Source organism: Manis pentadactyla, chromosome 9 (genome assembly GCF_030020395.1).
Source record: "Manis pentadactyla isolate mManPen7 chromosome 9, mManPen7.hap1, whole genome shotgun sequence".
NCBI classification, from domain to species: domain Eukaryota; kingdom Metazoa; phylum Chordata; class Mammalia; order Pholidota; family Manidae; genus Manis; species Manis pentadactyla.
Window position 1 is genome coordinate 53154487 of NC_080027.1, and position 14769 is coordinate 53169255.

Consider the following 14769-nt stretch of genomic DNA (forward strand, 5'->3'; position numbering starts at 1 on the left):
TTAGTTTTGCTCCTATATGCATGTGTTAAGATACATCTGCCTTCAGCCTGCCTGTCAGCAATTGGTTTCCCGGGGTGGGACCCCCACACTGATCCCCGTTAGAGCCAGCCCATTGCTCCAATGTAGCGTTTGCCTTATGTTATGTAACAGTGCTTCTTCTCCTCCTGGCATGTGTCATCTGGAAATGTGATGCAAATCTTCTCAGTTTTCAGTCAGAACAATGATAAAAGCCCTGAAGTCTGGGTCCTGGAGAGAGCCTTCTGTCATCCTGATAGTAACTGGTACAGTATGAAACTTTTGAAGTCAAATAAGCCTGGTTTGAATTATGGCTCTGCATCCTAATGTGTGACCTTGGACCAGGTAGCTTATCTCTCAGTTTCAGTTTCCTCACCTGTAAAATGGGGTAGTGAGAATTAAAGGAGAAGACACAGGGTATTTAGCATATAGTAGACGCAGTACAAATGTTAAATCCATCCACCCTTCCTTCAGGTCTACATGGATTCATTAATCAGCATCTTTAGGTTATGGTTACTTAACCAGTTATTCATCCAATTAACTACACTAAAATCTAGGCTCACATTTCTTCATCTTGGCCACGATATCTTGTCAAGTGTTTTGCTGAAATCTCACTTACAGAGAGGGGTCTCTTCGTGAAATAAGGGCAGAGACAAAGCAAAGAGAAATGATACCACATGCATGTAAACTTTTAAAAAGTAGTTAGCTACCAAGGAAATGGGATGACTTCAAAAAAGGTCCATCATTCATGCTACAAGCACACATTGGGCAACCCACTTGGTGTCTGGCAATGGGCTGAGGACCCACAACGATTTTACAACGATTACAATGCAGGGTCTATGTTCAAGGAACAAGGCTAGAATTCTAGTCATAGGGGCCATTCTGGATCACAGAACTCAACGCAGTGATTTAGTTCCATTTCTTCACATATCTACATAGTCATCAAACATTTACAGAACAATTGCTAGGTGACCTCTCTACCTCCACCCCTTAGGCGTTAAAGGAGAGCGGGCTAGTATAACAGAACAGAAGACACCCGTCCTGGTATTTAGGGAGTTTAACATCTAGAAGCGTTTAACATCTAAAAGGTATGGGAGTTCTTTGTGCTAAAGGCCCTCTGCTAAGTGCTTTGAGTTGCAAAAATAAAAGATTCTCTGTCCTCTGAATAACCCAGTAGTATCTTGTTATGAAATGTTTATTTTCTGTAAGTATTTGTTTCCTTCTGTCTGGATAGCTTTTGGAGTAGAGACCGGGCCCCCTGGGACAGTGTCAGCCACTCAGTAGGTGGTGGAAACCCAGCCAGCGGAAGGAAAAGCAATGGAGTCCCTCCAGGCTTGAGTTTTCTCTTTTGAACAGCGAGAATGACAGCTCCAACGTGACGCTTGGAGGTCAGGACGAACGAAAGAACGTTAAGAATACTTGATGGAAAAGCCTTCTAGAAATACTAAGTATCCGTTCTCTCGTTTGGCCTTTGCCAAACCAGGGTGTTTTAGGAAGAAGGGTCTGGCACTCGGTGTTCCTAAAATTGGTTTCCTAGATGGAGTTGGAGGGAGGCGAGTGAGGAAATGCTGTTTTTAGTTAGCGTGCCCCGAGTGAAGAAGGGGAAAGAAGAGGGGCGAGAGCGGTGAGCCAAACGCAAGCCAGGGACCCAAAGAAGAGAGACATCCCAGGCTACGAGAAAGAGTGCAACACCCGCACCCACAGTGGCCACCGCGAACCGGAGACCTGAGAGGAAAAAGAGAGGGCAGAGGCGAGAAAATCCAGGGAAAGCGCGTGGATTGGTCCTCTTCTTGGGGCGTGCGCTTCTGTGAGTCAAACGATTGGTGGCGGGAAAATAGCAGGTAAACCGGCCCCTACCGCCTTGCTATTGGTCAGCAGCCTCTCCAGACGTCTCACAACTGGCCAGCAGGGCGCCAAGCCGTGCGCGGATTGGTCTGAAGCGACGGCCGAGACCGGCTCCCTTCGGGCACATGGATTGGCTGGAGGGAAGAGGCAGGTATCCGGGCTCCGCGGCTCCTCCATTGGTGGGCGGGGAAGGGGGGTTGGGCACCGCGATTGGTGGGCGGGGGGCCGGGCCTGGGCCGGCGGGGAGCGGATTGGTCGGAAAGTAGGTTAGTGGTGCGACATTTAGGGAAGGCAGAAAGTAGGTCAGGGACGGAGGTGCCTGTTTACCCGCGTCGGACTCACCGCCGCCGCCGCCGCGGGATCCGAGTGCGGGCGCGGGCGCGGGTGCTCCCGGCGAGCCACGGTGAGTGTCGGGCTGGCCGCAGCCACCGGCGCGGCCCCGGCCACCCCGTCGGGGGCTGTTAGCACTCTGACAGGCGCGGTGCCCTGCCGCCGCCCGGGGCACAGCCTGGCAGCCGGGGAACTCTGCCCGACGTGCCCGCTGCCGGCCTTAAAGGGCCCGTGCCCTCTCCCTGCCCCCACCCGGGCCGTGGGGAGGCTGCGCCCCTTAAAGGCGCCGCGCCCGTCCGCCCCCATCCTCCCTCGGGGGGGTTGGCGCTGCAGGGTAGGGCGGGCAGAGGTGCCGCCGGCGCCCTTAAAGGGCCCGAGAAAGTGTTCGCGGGAGTACCCATCTCCCCTCGGCGGGCTTCGCTACCTGACGGGGTTAGAAGCAGCCAGCTGCCTCTTAAAGGGACAGCTCCACCCTTCGGGAGCAATGACCCGGCTCAGGACGAGCTATAGGATGTGTCCCCGGGACCCGCGGGGATCCCCGAGGGGTCCCACCCTTGACAACTCCTCCCCAAGGGCGTTGGGCGAGCTATGCAACTTCTGCCGTTCCTCCCCCACTTCCCTTTCGGGAGCCTGCGGGGCTGGGTGGGGGCGGGGAGGGCGTCTCCGTCGGGCTTGGGGAGTCCGAGCCTGCCCTCCCCTTTGGCCCTGTCGCGGGGTCTGGCGCTGCACCCGGGAATCCCCGGCCCGAGATGGGGATGACCCCAGCCTGCGAATTTTGGTCCGGCCTGAGCCGTCTGGGTTCTGGGCAGCCCCGGTAGGATTCCCCGTTTGTCTGCGAGCAGGTGCCCGACGGCGCGGGGATGTGCCGGCGCGCAGTTGTGGTACCGCCGTCCTCCCTAGAGCCCTGCAGCCCTGGCGCCCCGCGAGGGCGCAGCAAGGTTGGCTCTATCACCGGGTTTGACAGATGTCAGAAAAGAAAAAGACACCCGCTCGCTATTACCGGGCTTTAACAGCTGAGAAAGCTGGCCTTTGCTCAGAGGAATAAGTGGAAGAACAGAAATTAATGCCGAGCTTGTGAGGCGCAAGTCAGTCACCCTGAGGGGTCTCGAGCCGGCCTCGGGTGCTTGGGGCAGGCGTTGGGGAAGAAAGGGTTTTGCCCTCGATTTTGGCGTCCGTTGTCAAGTTTGTGCTGGCCAGTGGCGGATCAGGCAGACAGTTCACCCTTTGCCCCAAATTCCATATCCCCTTTTCCCTCCACTCCCTGGCCCCTTCCCGGTCACTTAGCTTCGTTTTGGCACTTGGGCGCTTGCGGTCTCTTCTCCCCACTAACGTAGTTAACCCTCAGCACAGCATTAGCCAAGTTTTATCACTTATTTTCCAGAAATAAGATTCGGCATTTCTTAGCTGTACCTGTATTTCCAGGACCTTTTACAAAAAAAATCCATTGAAGCTGCCCATTAGGTACATCTCATTTCTCACAACACTTGCTTGTCATTTGTCCTTCTGACATCTGCTGCTGTTCCCCTCTTTAATCTATTTTTATATGACAACTATTATTTTAATTCTTATGGTCTCATTGATATAAGAATCTGTCAATTTTGGTTGGTGGAGTTTTTAATTAATGTGCTGGTTGAATCATGAGCTTAAAATAATCATTGCTTCTCCTGAGCAGTTTTGAATAATCTCTTGCTCTCCATGCTTGCAAGACTTAAAAAAAAAAACACTGCTGTTAAATTTTATTTCTACATCAATGAAACCCCAAAATATTATTTGAAACACAAAACTGAATCTTTCAATCCATGCTTTGTTACCGAGTTCACTTTAAAATGTGTTGGACATATTTAGAAGGACTTAAAATTTCCTGGACAGCATTTGAAATTGCCTGTATCATTTGAAGCTGGATCGGTAGAGGTATTTTGGTTTTCATTGTAGATGTAGCCAGTGAATAATCATCATCATAATAAATTTAAAATACAGTTAAATTTGTACCTTAGTCCAACCCCTAATGTTTAAAAAAAAGGGAGAGAGAAGCAGGTGTGAAGAGCACTAGCCTGAGAGAAAATCCTAGTTCTAGCCCACACTTGGGCTTTTGTGACTGTGCCACCTGGGACACCGCATTGAACCTTTCTGGGTTCTATTTGCCTGGGAAGGAAAGTGAGACAGTTGAACTAGGTAATCTCAAAGGTTACATGTGTTCTAAAGTTCTGTGTGTCTCTAAATATTTAATACATTTGAATTCAGTTTGGTATTTATCTGCTGGGACTTGCAGAACATCTAAGCTGAAGTCCTGTTTTCATAGGACATAAGCAGATCAACATATGGGGTTTTAAAGCATCCATTTCAAATGATTTATAAAATGATGACTACTCAGGAGTTGGCCTGCTATTTGCAGAAGAGGTTTTTGCCTACCACAGGAAGGAAAAGGAAGTGGCTGTGCTTTCATATTTATCCCTCCATACCCCCAATTCTGTGCAATTTATACACCAAATGGTGGACTATCACTGTAGAAAGACTTCGCTTCAACAAAAATGCTAAGAATGTGTAAAAATTAAATATTTAATACCTCTCTTTGGCTAAGAGTTGCCTTCCTTCTGTGGCTGCCTTTCTTCTATTTGTGATCCTATCATCAACACTCTCTGTGGTGGCAGAAAGTCAGTATTAAAGAAAGAAATTCTGCCCATACGATGTTACAGTTACAGGTAGTGCTTTTAAGCATCGTCATGGCAGACACTTTCAGGGAAGTGTGTACCTTCCCTGAAAAACCCTTTCTAGACCCTGATGTTTAGTTAGGATGCAGAAACACAAGCATGTCACTCTTCTCTACAGCCCTGTCTTTCCTCATTGCCACATTATCGCAAAACCTGGACTTACCCCAAACATCCACCCTGGCTTTCCTCCTCCTTCTCTCTTGAAACTATTGTTCTGACTGCTTAGCTCCCTCAGCATCTCATCTCTTCCTTTCTGCTCAAAATGTCCTGTCTCGTCTCCCCATGTCTCCTCTTCTCCTCCCAGTTCAGAAAAAGAAGGTGAATCTCTTCTCTGTTCCCTTTTCTTGGACCCTCACTTTGGGGTAGGAGCCTAAACTCTGTAGGATCTGGGACTTGGGTTCTGGCTGTGTGGCCCTGGACAAGTGCTTGACTCCTCTGACCGCAGGCTCCTCCTCTGTAGTATAAAGATGTGCCTGCCGCATGGAGTCTTTGAGGATCAAGGATGATGATGCTTGTAAAATGTCTGGTACAGAGGAAGCCCTCCTTCAGTGCCTACTGCCATGCCTTCCCACCACTGCCGGGATCCTGCCATCTGAATACCCTTCATGCTTTTTGTTGTCAACCTCCTCACCAAACCCAGAAAAGCCTTTGCCTTGATTAGGAGAGGGAGGATGGAAAGGAGAAAAACAGACCTGTTGTGGGCCTGTGTGTAGCAGGCAGCATTCATGAGTCTACACATGGTACCTGAGTCTCCCTTCTCTGCCTGGCAGCCTCTTATAAGGCTATGAGCATTCACCCCTGCACTCTCTACTCCATCCTTAGCTCTTGCCCTCTGGCTTCTCTCTTTACCACTCTTCTTTACATTTCCTCTCAAAGATCTCCAAAAACTTTAAGTGTTGAATTCCGGGGGCCTGTTTGTCCAGAATGGTTGTTCTTGACATCTTTGCTGCTTTTATTCTGCCTGTCTTTTCCTCTTCTTTGCATTCCCCTCCTCCTGTAGCCTTTGTTTCAGGATGCTTGCTTCATTCTCTTCCTGCGCGCCCTAAAGACAGGTGTCCTGGCCTCCACTCTCCACACTATCCCTCTCACCCAGGGTCCCATTTCTAGTCCTGATCTGTCTTTCCTGCTTCAGCTGCTAGCAGGTCTGTTGTACATGGTAACAGCAGTGTGGAGCCAGCATTTGTGGCCTTGGAGGTACAGGTTGCAAACTGCCTGCAAACACTGCCTCACTTCATTGTCACAATGAAGGGTTGACTGGAGCCTGTGCCTCTTCACCCCCAAGCTGTCCTGAGAGCCAGTTTGGTTAGGTGGTTAGGAGCACAGACTTTAGAGCTAGATTTCACATCCTAACTGCTCTTTACTGATTTTATGACTTGTGGTCAAGTTGCTTTGCTCTCTATGTCTTGATGTCTTCATCTATAAGACTGGGACTACATAGTCCTTATCACAAAGTGTTGTGGATTAACTGAGTTAAACCCTCAGAAGTACGTGAAGCTATTCATGGCACATCATAAGCACTCAGTGCATGTCGGCTACTAGTGGTGCTGCGCCTTCTTGCTCCTCCATATCCAGCCTGCCTTCTGCCAGGCCTCGTTGTGTGTGCAGGACTGTCCAGTCAAACCAAAGGGCTGTCCATTCCTTAGACCAGCCTTTAGCCCAGTCTATGCCCCAGCCTTCTTGTGCCCAAATCCTGCTTTTCTTTAAGACTAGCTCCAATGCTGGGCTGGCAGAGGCTACTTCTCCATTTTGCTTTCCTTTCCCCCCCAGCTGGCAGCTGTGGCCACCAGCCCTTGATCTAGCTCTCATTCTCTTGGTACTGCTGCATCCTGTATTGTGTTGGGCTGTCTCTGGGAATATCTCACCTTCTTGCTCAGGCCAAACACTCTGCAGGGAGTTCACTTTGGTTTCTCAAAATCGCAAGCACAGGGAGCCTTCAGGGTGTGCTTGCCCAATCCCAGGTCCTGATCTTGAGGAGAAGGAGATGGGCTGGGACTAAGCAGGTTGGGGGGAGGGGGGACACCACTGTGGAGAGGCGAGGACAAGAGAGAAGGGTGCACCAGGGGCACAGGAAGACATGGCCATGGATAGTTAGGTCTAAATGAAGGGAGGGTTTGAGTTGGGGTGTTACTGTCTGGGGAGATGAGATTGGATAAACTTCAGTCATCTTTGCTTCATAAGAGTGTTGAGTGCTGGCATATATGATGGGAAATTATTTTTATGTTAGTGCATGCTGTAATTTTAAATAGTATAAACTAATGTTTAGCCAGCCTGGTTAAAGAAGGGGATGGATGGTCTGCCTAATTTAATACTCTGTCAATACTTTACCCATTGGATTTTGTATATATACTGAGTAAAACAATTATACATATTTATGTTTTCAACTACTGTTTGAAATGTGTGACCTAAGCAAATTAGTTAGCTTCTTTGAGTCTGATTTACCACGTTTGCAAAATAGGAATACTAATGATGATGATCATTAGTATTAGTAATAGCAGATAACATTTATCGAGCACTCTATGTGCTGGCATATAGGTCAGTCACCTTACGTTTATTAACTTGTTAATCCTCATAACAACCCTAGGAGGTAGGTGCGATGATTATCCTTATTTTACAAGTGAGGTGGTTTTGTAAGCTGCCCAAGGCCACTCAGCTGGTATGGGCAGGGCAGGATTTGTGTTCAGGGACTCCAAGTCTGCTCCTAACCCCTGTAGTAGATGCCTGCTGGAGGGGAACCACTTCGTTAGATCCCGAGTCTGAGGCACTGGTGCTGTACCAGGAGCCCAGTAGTCCCCCAGTGACTAGCAGCCAGTCTCATGATTGATGGATGTGATGTGCATCTCCCTTGAAGCAGGACTGAGAAGCGTGTTTGGGTCTTGCCCTAGAAGCAGTTCCAAGGGCTTGTGAGCATTCTCCTCACATCCTGTGTGCAATTCTGTCTCTCTTGCTGCCTCCTGCCTTTCTGCGGCACGGCTGTGACATGGGCCTCCTGTGCTCAGCCAGCCGCTTCCCAGGCAGCTCCATGTGTGAGATGAACCCCCAAACGGCACTCCTTACCCCGGCTCCCATCACAGCCATCTGCAGAGCTCCTCACTGGGGAGGGGGCCTTTGCAGGAGTCTCTCACCTTCTTCCTTCTTTCCTCAGCTCCTTATCCAAAAGACAGATTTCCACAGTCTTGGTGTATAAATTTTTTTAATGCCAGTTGTTGCCCACATATATTTAGATAGTAAGGGAAACATTGTCCTATGTCAAGAACCTGTTACATAAAAATGTTATATAATGTTCAAATATATACTGCACAGTGAAACTTGATACCACTTTTTTCCCCAAAGAATAAAAAGATAACAAACACAGGCTATATTGAATATAATTAATCTTGGATTTGGAAGGCCGGGAAAGACATGCTCTGCCCTCAGACTCTTGTTATAAGCCTCTGTTATCCTCCTCGAGTGCTCCAAGGTTAGGATGTATGGGAAGTTGACCTGAATCGGTTATGTAATGCTGTTGTGAAGTACTCTGGAAATTGTCTTTTTTTAGGGGGTAAAATACCATAACATCTCATTCACTTATATCTTTCTGGCACATAGGCAGAGGGAAGAAGCTTTCCCCCACCTCATACTGAGGCTAGTAAAGTCATCTTCTCTCCCATTCTCTGTTGTACTCTCTGCTTCCTTCACTTCTTCCCACATGATAGCCAACTTTGCCTTCCAAGAACAGCCCTGTGGTCAGCAACCTGTGGTAGAAATGCCTGTGTCCAGTCCTGCAGGCTCTCCAGAGTCTGCTCCTGCTGCCTGGCCCTGCTTCCCATCCCAAACCCCTTGCCCAGACAGAGCCCAGGGCCCGCAGTTCCTGTCTGCTCGCCCCTGCCCTGCGCTCCCCAGGCCACCCGCGCTGTTCCCCTCCAGCTGCCTGTCTCTGCGAGGCTGCAGTCTGTGAGTTGGCCTGCCTGGGGGCTACTGCTCGGGAGGCTCCTCTACAAGCACTGGCCCCCTTTACACTCTCTCAGCTTCTGATTGCCAGCCTGTCATTCAGAAGCCCTGGTACTTCATGATCAGCATGTTATATACTATCTGATCAGGACGTCCAGTCCTCTCGTTTTTAATTGTTTCATGAATAATTATCTTGTCCTCACTTCCCACTCTCCAACTAGACTCATTTGCTCATTCAGTTGGATGCCCACGATGTGCATAGCACTTTTCTAAGCACTGAAGATACAACAGTAAACCACGCAGAGTCCCAGTAGGAGGAGAAGACCATAAACAGTTAAATATGTTAACTCCTGGTAGTGAGCGACGCTGTGGAGAGCAACTGGATAGAATGAAGTAATAGAATGGTGGGAAGGAGGAAGGTGGGATGAGTGGTGAGAAGGAGGTTGCTTTAGCTGGGTCCTCTGGGGAGGCTTCTCCGAAGAGGAGACTTTTGAGTTCAGCTCAGGAAGATCTAGGAGAAAGTATTCCAGAAAGAGGGAATAGCAGTACAAAGGCCCTGAGGTTGGAAGGAGCTTGAATATTTTTGAGGAAAGTAAAGGGTGGTGTAACTGGGTTATGAGTTCCTTGCATACAGATGTTTTGTCCTCTCCATAACCCTTAGCTCAGTGCTAGAACGGCCCTGTAAATGCTTGCATACAGAATTGGAGCATTTGTCCTTGGTTATACATTGTACAAATAGCTGTTTACAGTACCCTGCTCAGAAGGCTTTTGACAAAACATGACATTGCGTATAAACAAATCAACAGTTTGAAGGGTTTTCTCATAAATAAAAACAGTCCTCACATGTACCATCAACTATTACTGTTTTAGTTATGTTTAGTGCAGAGCTGCAGACCTCAGAATTCTGCTATACATGCACAGCCATTTTAAAAACAGGTTTTGTTCAAAAGTCATTTGTAAAGAAGTTGATGGAAACTTGGGATCAGTTTTTCTATAGAAAAAAGAAAAAAAACTAGATGGTGGTTTAGTTCCCAGGAGAGTCCACAAGAGCCACTTAGTGCTGACTATAGCTGAAACCGTACTGTTTGGCACTAAAGCATGATCAGCACTAATTAAGCCTTCTGAAGCCAGACTCCCCCCCCATCTATAGCATTATAGGTCATTTACTGTTAGCGTTAAGGGGACCCATTTACCTCAGTCACATTTCCTACAATTTTTCCAGCCTGTCAAAAAATTTTTTTAAAGGGATTTTTTACCTTTGTGCCTTTGAGATTTAGTTTCATGTGTTATAAGTAAGACAGTTATGTGAAGAAAACTCTGGGACTGGGAGCAGGGGAGGCCCTTGGGTCCAGTCTTGGCCCAGCCACTTGCTTGCCATGTAATTGTAAGTTGCCCTTATTGAGCTTTGATTTCTCAGGTCGTTCTTGACTGTAAAATCCAATTTTCTTGCCATAACAGAAAACATACATATATCTCCTTGCTCAAGCCTGCCCTCAAATGGCTACCTCCAGTTTCTTTTTGAAGAAGTAGGTGGCACACAAGTGACAAGGACCTTGAGAAAAGCCCCCCGTGGACAGTGCGCGGGTTCCTCATTCAGCCAGAGCCTTCATTTTGATCTGCTATCTTTTTTCATGAGTTGAAAGAAATTTTGTCCTAGAACTTTTGGTCCAGATAAGATTTCTGTGTTCTTGGCCAGCTTATCTTCCATATAATTATGTAAATTGGTTTTTCTTTTTAACTCTTAGGGATAAAAATGGTGACTATGGTTTGTTACTTATGAAATATACTTGTAAGTGCCCTTAGGGAATGGAATGAGTTTGCAGAAGAGAGCAGAGCTGGAAGAATGTGGGATCAAAAACAATTTTAAATGTTAAATGCAAAGCTATTTTCAGTATCCTGCTGGAATAAAAAAAAAATTTTTTTTTAAACCTTCAGAATGATAGAAGAGGTTTCTGCTCCAAAAGAGAAAGGAGCCTCAGGTTTTACAGTAGTGAAAACAACCTGGTCCTTTGACTGAGGACCACCCCTCCCTTCCTTCTTTCCACCTTTGAGTTTTCTTTTTGACATTGTAGCCATATTTGCCATTTTGAGAGTTTTGATATTTAAATGACACTAGTCCATTGCAGAGCTCAGCTGGGACTTAAGAGTGTGAGGGATTTAGGGCTCATGTGACTTAGGGGGCAGAGTCCTATGTTGCAAACTTCCCCATAGATTTCTGAGTGGGAGTGAAGGAGCACTTTGAGTACTGCTCTGTTTGGTCAGTTGTGATTGGCACATTCCATTTTTTTGTTTTTTTCCTTACTTGAAGGCATAGCAAAGAATTGGTGTGAGAATTTGTTGCTCTGTGGGTTTCACTTCGGAACTACAGGGTGGCATTAGACTTAGACTGTGAAGCAGGAATTTTGCAGGTTATTGGCATTATACCTAGAATATGAAGCAGATAGAATATGAGCAAGACTTTTGTCTGTTTTGTTCTCTGCTCTAGCCCCAGCAACTAAGACAGTACAGTAGTCACTGCATAAATATTTGTAGAAGGAGTGAATTCAGCTTGGGAAAACCTCAACTTCCCTTCTCTCTAACATGTAGGCTCATGGGCTTGGGCTTGCAAAGTACTTTGCAGTCTAGGTTACCATTTCCTTTTGACATTTGTGTTTTTCTTGTTCTCTAGGTTGCCAAGATATCAGTATCTTTTATTTTATTTATTTATTTATTTATTATCTACTTTTTTAAAAATTAGGTATTATTGATATACACGCTTATGAAGGTTTCACATGAAAAACTAATGTGGTTACTACACTCACCCATATTATCGAGTCCTCCTCCATACCCCATTGCAGTCACTGTCCATCAGTGTAGTAAGATGCCACAGAATCACTATTTGCCTTCTCTGTACTACACTGTCTTCCCCATGACCCCCCCACACCATGTGTATCAGTATCTTTTATTGATGGTCAGGACTTAACTGGTCATGATTGTCCCTGAACTGCTGATGTTCATTTTCATGTTATCTTTAATTGGCTTCAAAGTGCAGCATATCAATAGCTGTGCCAATTAGCTAAAAAGAAACTTACTGTGTATTTGGCACAGTACTTCTTTATTTGTTCTGTCAACACACGTCTGAAGGGCCATATAACAGGCACCATGCTAGACTCAGAGGAAGACCAGAAATAGTTATTTTGGACAACAAGTCTGCAGTTTCATCTACTGGTAGAAGGTGATCCAAGGCCATATAGTCCAATGCCAATAAAGTGGTCTAGGATACCTGTTAGTGCTATAGGAGTTCAGAGACCAGAGAGGCCTTTGTGAGGTGTCTTGGTAGGGAGGAGGCTTCATGGAGATGGTCAAGTATAATCTAGACCTTCAAGGGTGGGTAGGATTTAGATTCACAGGCAAGGGTAGCACAGGTATTTCCAGGGGCATGTGGGAACATAGCACAATTAAAAGTACAGAGGTAGGAATAACCAGTTTGTATTCAGTGACACAGCCTTATCAAGAACGGAGGGTTCTTAAATCATGGTGGGAATTTAAGTGTGGAAAATCACTGAAGGCCTAAGCCTGTAGCATGCCATTTCAGGTGATAATAATTGCTAACATGTAGAGAGAGTTCTTACGATGTCTTTGGCATTTCACATGTATTATCTGATTTAATGCCTACAAAACCCCATGAAGTAGGTTCTATTATTAACATCATTTTAGAGATGAGGAGATTGAAGTAACAGAGTGATCCAGTAACTTGCCTAAGGTCACACAGCTGAGAAGTAGCTGACTCAGCCTTAAAACTCAGGCCCTGGAAGCTCTTGGCCAGTGGACTCTGCTGTCCCCCAGTGTCCTCCAGATGCAGGATCTGGGTTTGGTTGGGGGCTTAACAGTCAAGAGCTGGCAGTGAATAAGCTTCTGTTTAGCCCACTCCTTCATTTTGTAGATGAAGAAGGGAAACAAGGTTAAGGGGCAAGTTTCAAAGTTTACCTAGTGAAGTAGAGACTAGTAAATAGTGGAGAACCACAAGAGTTGTTTTATTATGATTATAATTATTATTTTAGTGATGTAGAATAATCTCCCTAAAGCATTAGTCAGTGTAAGTGCAGCAGAGAACTGATAGGAGGCTACTAGCTGAATCCACACAAGGGTGAGAGAGAGCCAGAACTGGGAGTTAATTGTCAATTATGTTAATAGGCATGGCTGTTTTCAGTCACCCTTTAGATTTTTAGAGTGCGGGGGAACATCTGCCTGTGTGAGTGGCTTCCAAGTATGTGAATCTGCACTGTACTGTGACCAAGAATACCTTGGTTAATGAATTCACCAGAAGCAAAGCAGCATTATGGAAGTCGAATGTTTAAAAATAAATACCCACATTTTCTGGAAAGAAACCAGATTAGGAGCCAGATAACCTGCATTCTAGGCTGCTTTCGCTACCTCCGCACCCGCTAGCCTAAGCTGAATCACTTCATTTCTCAAACTATGGCTGATTCCTTATCTGCGGAACAGGTGTGACATTTCTTGTCCAGCTCCTTACAGTGAAGTTCTGACACTGGAGAGAGATAAGGAAAGAATAAGGATTTTGAAAGCTGTGTAGTTGCTCCCTGGTGGAAGGGAGCAGCAGCTGTGGTTTTAATAGTGAAGGTGTCCTGGCCTTGCAGGGACAGCCTGGGGGTCACAGAGGTAGTGGCTCAGCCTCCAGGGCACGTTTAGAGATGTGGCGCTGTCCACCAGATGGGTGCTGACAGGCCTCACTTTGCTGGGTAGAGCCATATTTTAAAGGTGAGGAGGTGATGATATATTTCACCGTTATAGATGGAGAGCCACAGCCTGGGCACAGATGGGAAAACCAGGCACAGCTATCCAAATTAATCTGTCCTCCTCTGTGCACACCTCTTAGGCTAGTGGTGGGCATCTGTGAACCAGAAAAACAAGTGTCAGGATCTAACCAGTTGGCCAGTTGGACATTCTTGAGTGTTTCACCTACTGGGGCATTAGGCAAAAATATAGAAGAACCTTGATTAGCCTGGAGGACTAATGGGTGAGCGAGCCTGCTGCCCAGGTGACACCTGGTAACAGAACCTATAGCAAAGTCTTGACTAGAGATCTGCCAAATCTTAACTTTTGTTACTATTGGGTGATGTATTTAATAATAACAACCACAGCAATAATAATAGCAGTACTTAACCTTTGCATATTTACCACCTGCCAAGACTGGTGCTAAGTGCCTACATGCCTTTTCTCATTTGAATACTCACCCTTGGGGTGGGCAAGGTCAGTCCCACTTTCTTGTTAGGGAGACTGAGACCCAGAGGTGCTTCAGATGAGACGCTGAGTAGAAAAACTGTGGTTCAAACCCAGGACAGTCTCTCTCCAGAGCCTTCACTCACAGCTGCTATAATCTTCTTCCTCCCCTTTCTGTCACCCCAAATGCCCCCTGTCTCTGAGTTTGGGTTTCTGACAGCACACTGGGTCTTCGGGAGGCACTTTCGGAGGGCAGACATGCTGTCACACGGCGGCCTCAGCTCACTGTGGCTCTCTTCTTCACAGCACATGGCTGACATCTGGCAGTTCTCACTGACTGGCTGCTCTGTGGCTCCTGAGCATGGGTGCCAAAAATGAATGCTGCAGACTAACCTTTACTGGCTGATGCATGTGGGGGCCTTTTAAAGAGAGAAAAAGAGAACATGAAAGGAATTGCTCTGGGCCACTTTTTCAAAAAGTGGCTGGGTGGCTTGTGGCCTACTTAGTTTTCATTATGATGCTCATCATTTTGATGAGCTCCCCACAAAAGCCTTTCCAAATGCCATAATCCTAATAATATCATTTACCTCTGTGTGTAATTTATAAAGCAGTTTTTACCTCCACTGTCTTATTTATGCTTCATCACAGCTGTATGAGGAAAGGTGTTACAAAGACTTATTTTTCAGGCTGGGAAATACCTAGAGAATTTAAACCACTGCCCAGG

The 14769-nt window shown here is 46.6% G+C and overlaps 1 protein-coding gene across 14 annotated transcripts in view; it reads left to right on the plus strand.

The window, feature by feature from the left end:
• The first annotated feature begins 2126 nt into the window (after nucleotides 1-2126).
• BMAL1 (basic helix-loop-helix ARNT like 1) overlaps nucleotides 2127-14769 on the plus strand; it is a 99751-nt gene continuing 87108 nt past the window's right edge. For 7 of the 14 annotated variants that reach the window (XM_057507398.1, XM_057507397.1, XM_057507396.1 and 4 more), the window contains exon 1: nucleotides 2128-2263. The gene's annotated coding sequence lies outside the window, so the exon portion shown is untranslated. Of the gene's footprint in view, nucleotides 2264-14769 lie in introns of all 14 variants that reach the window. The other 7 variants (XM_057507404.1, XM_057507405.1, XM_057507408.1 and 4 more) reach the window with 3 other exon arrangements.